A 7,810-nucleotide genomic window follows, 5' to 3' on the forward strand; every position below is an offset into this window, starting at 1 on the left:
ACACACGTGATGATGATGATGGGGGGGGGGGTATTTTCTCACCCGAGGTATTTTGTCATTGGCCCTGTTCTACCAACCGGGCAACTTAAATTTGCACTCATTACATCAGTGAACGTTTGTCAGTGGCCGTGAGTTAAACGGCGGCCCTTCATTACGCCGTGTTTAGACAAAACCAATCCAGTCGAAAATGACAGCCATTAGGAAGGCGTTCACGCGTGCATTTAGCTTAAATTTGTTCAATGTCTCCGCAGAGAGACATATCACAGTTAATCCACGTGAATTGATTAAAATGCTATGCGTTGTAAATGTCCAATTACTGACTTTGAACACGTTTGTACTGATTGTACACTTGGACACCATTCTCATTTAAACGTGAAATAAAGTCTCACGTAGTTCAGAGTGGGGGGGGGGGGTTGTTCGGCCATACTTCACCACGCTGGTCGGTTCAGATGGATTGACGGGGGGATAAACTAAATAAAAATATGTCATTTATAAATGTAACATTTTTATGTATTATAGATCTTATTTGAGCAGGATTTTTTTCCTATAATACAGGTTTTCGTTTAAATCGAAGTCTCTTGCTGTTCTACGCCAATGTCTAAGGGAATGTTATTTAAGACCCCGAATGTCTCTGTCACCGCTCAAAGGGGGAGGTAGCCCCCCAAATGTGACCGCCCCCCCCCCAAGACAAAGATCCCCCATATAGCCTGAACAGACTTTTGGGGCAAGTGCTGTTAGCGAGCACCGATGCAGGCCGGCCACGGCACACAAGGGGGTGAGTAGCCACCACCACGCCCGGCCGCCTTTGTCTCCCTTAGTGGCGATGCTGACACCACACCAGGTACTCACCGAGTCGACCTCGGGGGAGGCCCTGGACCGGTTCAGTATGAATCGTCGCCGGTGTCGACCGACAGTGGGAATCGAACTGGGCTCGCCAGGTCCGTAGTCGTGCAGCGTGTTACCCCCCCCCCCCCCCCACAGTGAGACACAACCCCCCCCCCCACAGTGAGACACAACCCCCCCCCCCCCACAGTGAGACACAACCCCCCCCCCACAGTGAGACACAACCCCCCCCACCCCACAGTGAGACACAACCCCCCCCCCCCCACAGTGAGACACAACCCCCCCCCCCCCACAGTGAGACACAACCCCCCCCCACAGTGAGACACAACCCCCCCCCCCCACAGTGAGACACAACCCCCCCCACCCCACAGTGAGACACAACCCCCCCCCCCCCACAGTGAGACACAACCCCCCCCCACAGTGAGACACAACCCCCCCCCCCCCCCCACAGTGAGACACAACCCCCCCCCCCCCACAGTGAGACACAACCCCCCCCCCACAGTGAGACACAACCCCCCCACCCCACAGTGAGACACAACCCCCCCCCCCACAGTGAGACACAACCCCCCCCCCCACAGTGAGACACAACCCCCCCCCCCACAGTGAGACACAAACCCCCCCCCCACAGTGAGACACAACCCCCCCCCCCCACAGTGAGACACAACCCCCCCCCCCCACAGTGAGACACAACCCCCCCCCCCCACAGTGAGACACAACCCCCCCCCCACAGTGAGACACAACCCCCCCCCCCCACAGTGAGACACAACCCCCCCCCCCCACAGTGAGACACAAACCCCCCCCCCACAGTGAGACACAACCCCCCCCCACAGTGAGACACAACCCCCCCCCCACAGTGAGACACAAACCCCCCCCCCACAGTGAGACACAACCCCCCCCCCCCCACAGTGAGACACAAACCCCCCCCACAGTGAGACACAAACCCCCCCCCACAGTGAGACACAAACCCCCCCCCACAGTGAGACACAACCCCCCCCCCCACAGTGAGACACAACCCCCCCCCTCCACAGTGAGACACAAACCCCCCCCCACAGTGAGACACAAACCCCCCCCCCCCACAGTGAGACACAAACCCCCCCCTCCACAGTGAGACACAAACCCCCCCCCCACAGTGAGACACAAACCCCCCCCCCCCACAGTGAGACACAAACCCCCCCCCAACAGTGAGACACAACCCCCCCCCACAGTGAGACACAAACCCCCCCCCACAGTGAGACACAAACCCCCCCCCCACAGTGAGACACAAACCCCCCCCCACAGTGAGACACAAACCCCCCCCACAGTGAGACACAACCCCCCCCCACAGTGAGACACAAGCCCCCCCCCCCACAGTGAGACACAACCCCCCCCCCCACAGTGAGACACAACCCCCCCCCCACAGTGAGACACAAACCCCCCCCCCACAGAGACACAACCCCCCCCCACAGTGAGACACAACCCCCCCCCCACAGTGAGACACAACCCCCCCCCCACAGTGAGACACAACCCCCCCCCACAGTGAGACACAAGCCCCCCCCCCCACAGTGAGACACAACCCCCCCCCCCCCACAGTGAGACACAAACCCCCCCACAGTGAGACACAAACCCCCCCCTCCACAGTGAGACACAACCCCCCCCCCCCACAGTGAGACACAACCCCCCCCCCACAGTGAGACACAACCACCCCCCCCACAGTGAGACACAACCCCCCCACCCCACAGTGAGACACAAAACCCCCCCCACAGTGAGACACAAACCCCCCCCCACAGTGAGACACAACCCCCCCCCACAGTGAGACACAAACCCCCCCCCCCACAGTGAGACACAAACCCCCCCCCCCACAGTGGGACACAAACCCCCCCCACAGTGAGACACAAACCCCCCCCACAGTGAGACACAACCCCCCCACCCCACAGTGAGACACAAAACCCCCCCCACAGTGAGACACAAACCCCCCCCACAGTGAGACACAACCCCCCCCCCCACAGTGAGACACAAACCCCCCCCACAGTGAGACACAACCCCCCCACCCCACAGTGAGACACAAAACCCCCCCCACAGTGAGACACAACCCCCCCCCACAGTGAGACACAAACCCCCCCCCCCCACAGTGAGACACAAACCCCCCCCCCCACAGTGGGACACAAACCCCCCCCACAGTGAGACACAACCCCCCCCCACAGTGAGACACAACCCCCCCCCCCCACAGTGAGACACAAACCCCCCCCCACAGTGAGACACAAACCCCCCCCCACACAGTGAGACACAAACACCCCCCCCCCCACAGTGAGACACAAACCCCCCCCCACACAGTGAGACACAAACACCCCCCCCACAGTGAGACACAACCCCCCCCCCACAGTGAGACACAAACCCCCCCCCCCCACAGTGAGACACAACCCCCCCCACAGTGAGACACAACCCCCCCCCACAGTGAGACACAACCCCCCCACCCCACAGTGAGACACAAAACCCCCCCCACAGTGAGACACAACCCCCCCCCACAGTGAGACACAAACCCCCCCCCCACAGTGAGACACAACCCCCCCCCACACAGTGAGACACAAACCCCCCCCCCCACAGTGGGACACAAACCCCCCCCACAGTGAGACACAACCCCCCCCCACAGTGAGACACAAACCCCCCCCCCCACAGTGGGACACAAACCCCCCCCCACAGTGAGACACAACCCCCCCCCACAGTGAGACACAACCCCCCCACCCCACAGTGAGACACAAAACCCCCCCCACAGTGAGACACAACCCCCCCCCCACAGTGAGACACAAACCCCCCCCCCCCACAGTGAGACACAAACCCCCCCCCCCCACAGTGGGACACAAACCCCCCCCCACAGTGAGACACAACCCCCCCCCCCACAGTGAGACACAAACCCCCCCCACAGTGAGACACAAACCCCCCCCCACACAGTGAGACACAAACACCCCCCCCCCCCCACAGTGAGACACAAACCCCCCCCCACACAGTGAGACACAAACCCCCCCCCCACAGTGAGACACAAACACCCCCCCCACAGTGAGACACAAACCCCCCCACAGTGAGACACAAACCCCCCCCCCCCACAGTGAGACACAACCCCCCCCCACACAGTGAGACACAAACCCCCCCCCCCACAGTGAGACACAAACCCCCCCCCCCACAGTGAGACACAAACCCCCCCCCCACAGTGAGACACAAACCCCCCCCCCCCCCACAGTGAGACACAACCCCCCCCCCCCCACAGTGAGACACAAACCCCCCCTCCCACAGTGAGACACAACCCCCCCCCCCACAGTGAGACACAACCCCCCCCCACACAGTGAGACACAAACCCCCCCCCCCACAGTGAGACACAAACCCCCCCCCCCACAGTGAGACACAACCCCCCCCCCACACAGTGAGACACAACCCCCCCCCCCACAGTGAGACACAACCCCCCCCCCCACAGTGAGACACAACCCCCCCCCACACAGTGAGACACAACCCCCCCCCCCCACAGTGAGACACAACCCCCCCCCCCACAGTGAGACACAACCCCCCCCCCCACAGTGAGACACAAACCCCCCCCCACAGTGAGACACAACCCCCCCCCCACAGTGAGACACAAACCCCCCCCCACAGTGAGACACAAACCCCCCCCCCACAGTGAGACACAAACCCCCCCCCACAGTGAGACACAAACCCCCCCCCCCCACAGTGAGACACAAACCCCCCCCCCCACAGTGAGACACAACCCCCCCCCCCAGTGAGACACAACCCCCCCCCCCCCACACAGTGAGACACAAACCCCCCCCCCACAGTGAGACACAACCCCCCCCCCCACACAGTGAGACAACCCCCCCCCCCGCAGTGAGACACAACCCCCCCCCCCACACAGTGAGACACAAACCCCCCCCCACAGTGAGACACAACCCCCCCCCCCCCACACAGTGAGACACAACCCCCCCCACAGTGAGACACAAACCCCCCCCCCCCACACAGTGAGACACAACCCCCCCCCCCCACAGTGAGACACAACCCCCCCCCCCCCCACACAGTGAGACACAAACCCCCCCCCCCCCACACAGTGAGACACAACCCCCCCCCCCACAGTGAGACACAAACCCCCCCCCCCACAGTGAGACACAACCCCCCCCCCAGTGAGACACAACCCCCCCCCCCCCCACACAGTGAGACACAAACCCCCCCCCCACAGTGAGACACAACCCCCCCCCCCCACACAGTGAGACAACCCCCCCCCCGCAGTGAGACACAACCCCCCCCCCCCCACACAGTGAGACACAAACCCCCCCCCACAGTGAGACACAACCCCCCCCCCCCCCACACAGTGAGACACAACCCCCCCCACAGTGAGACACAAACCCCCCCCCCCACACAGTGAGACACAACCCCCCCCCCCCCACAGTGAGACACAACCCCCCCCCCCCCCCCACACAGTGAGACACAAACCCCCCCCCCCCCACACAGTGAAACACAACCCCCCCCCCCCACAGTGAGACACAAACCCCCCCCCCCACAGTGAGACACAACCCCCCCGCCCACACAGTGAGACACAAACCCCCCCCCCACACAGTGAGACACAAACCCCCCCCCCACACAGTGAGACACAAACCCCCCCCCCACACAGTGAGACACAAACCCCCCCCCCCACAGTGAGACACAAACCCCCCCCCACACAGTGAGACACAAACCCCCCCCCCACACAGTGAGACACAAACCCCCCCCCCCCCACAGTGAGACACAACCCCCCCCCCCCCCACAGTGAGACACAAACCCCCCCCCCCCCCACAGTGAGACACAAACCTCCCCCCCCCCACAGTGAGACACAACCCCCCCCCCCACAGTGAGACACAAACCCCCCCCCCCCACAATGAGACACAACCCCCCCCCCCCCCACACAGTGAGACACAAACCCCCCCCCCCCACAGTGAGACACAAACCCCCCCCCCCACAGTGAGACACAAACCCCCCCTCACACAGTGAGACACAAACCCCCCCCCCCCCACAGTGAGACACAAACCCCCCCCCCACACAGTGAGACACAACCCCCCCCCCCCCACAGTGAGACACAACCCCCCCCCCCCACAGTGAGACACAAACCCCCCCTCACACAGTGAGACACAAACCCCCCCCCCCCACAGTGAGACCACAAACCCCCCCCCCCCCCCCACAGTGAGACACAAACCCCCCCCACACAGTGAGACACAAACCCCCCCTCACACAGTGAGACACAAACCCCCCCCTCACACAGTGAGACACAAACCCCCCCCCCCACACAGTGAGACACAAACCTCCCCCCCCCCCGCAGTGAGACACAAACCCCCCCCCCCACACAGTGAGACACAAACCCCCCCTCACACAGTGAGACACAAACCCCCCCCCCCCCCCACACAGTGAGACACAAACCCCCCCCCCCGCAGTGAGACACAAACCCCCCCCCACACAGTGAGACACAAACCCCCCCTCACACAGTGAGACACAAACCCCCCCTCACACAGTGAGACACAAACCCCCCCTCACACAGTGAGACACAAACCCCCCCCCACACAGTGAGACACAAACCCCCCCCCACACAGTGAAACACAAACCCCCCCTCACACAGTGAGACACAAACCCCCCCTCACACAGTGAGACACAAACCCCCCCTCACACAGTGAGACACAAACCCCCCCCCACACAGTGAGACACAAACCCCCCCCCACACAGTGAGACACAAACCCCCCCTCACACAGTGAGACACAAACCCCCCCTCACACAGTGAGACACAAACCCCCCCCCACACAGTGAGACACAAACCCCCCCCCACACAGTGAGACACAAACCCCCCCTCACACAGTGAGACACAAACCCCCCCTCACACAGTGAGACACAAACCCCCCCCCCCACACAGTGAGACACAAACCCCCCCTCACACAGTGAGACACAAACCTCCCCCCCCCCCCGCAGTGAGACACAAACCCCCCCTCACACAGTGAGACACAAACCCCCCCCCTCACACAGTGAGACACAAACCCCCCTCCCACACAGTGAGACACAAACCCCCCCTCACACAGTGAGACACAAACCCCCCCTCACACAGTGAGACACAAACCCCCCCCCCCACCACACAATGAGACACAAAAAAAGTGTTAGTGTAGTCGTATTGTAGTGGAGTGGAGTGTTGTAGTGGTATTGTAGTAGTATTATAGTAGTATTATAGTATTGTAGTATTATAGTAGTATTGTAGTATTATAGTAGTATTGTAGTAGTATTATAGTAGTATTGTAGTAGAATTGTAGTATTATAGTAGTATTGTAGTAGTATTGTAGTGGAGTGTTGTTGTGGAGTGTTGGAGTGGTAGTGTAGTAGTAGTATTGTAGTAGTATTATAGTATTGTAGTAGTATTATAGTAGTATTGTAGTAGTATTATAGTAGTATTATAGTAGTATTGTAGTATTATAGTAGTATTGTAGTATTATAGTAGTATTGTAGTATTATAGTAGTATTTTAGTCGTATTGTAGTAGTATTATAGTAGTATTATAGTAGTATTGTAGTAGTATTATAGTAGTATTGTAGTAGTATTGTAGTAGTATTATAGTAGTATTGTAGTATTTTAGTAGTATTGTAGTATTATTGTAGTAGTATTATAGTATTGTAGTAGTAATATAGTATTATAGTAGTATTGTAGTAGTATTATAGTATTGTAGTAGTAGTATTGTAGTATTGTAGTAGTATTGTAGTAGTATAGTAGTATTATAGTAGTATTATAGTAGTATTGTAGTAGTATAGTAGTATTATAGTATTGTAGTATTATAGTAGTAGTATTGTAGTAGTATTATAGTATTGTAGTAGTATTGTAGTAGTAGTAGTATTGCAGTAGTAGTATTATAGTATTGTAGTAGTATTATAGTATTGTAGTAGTATTATAGTATTGTAGTAGTATTATAGTAGTTGTATTGTAGTAGTATTGTAGTAGTATTATAGTATTGTAGT

The sequence above is a fragment of the Lampetra fluviatilis genome, chromosome 35 (genome assembly GCF_964198595.1).
Source record: "Lampetra fluviatilis chromosome 35, kcLamFluv1.1, whole genome shotgun sequence".
NCBI classification, from domain to species: Eukaryota; Metazoa; Chordata; class Hyperoartia; order Petromyzontiformes; family Petromyzontidae; genus Lampetra; species Lampetra fluviatilis.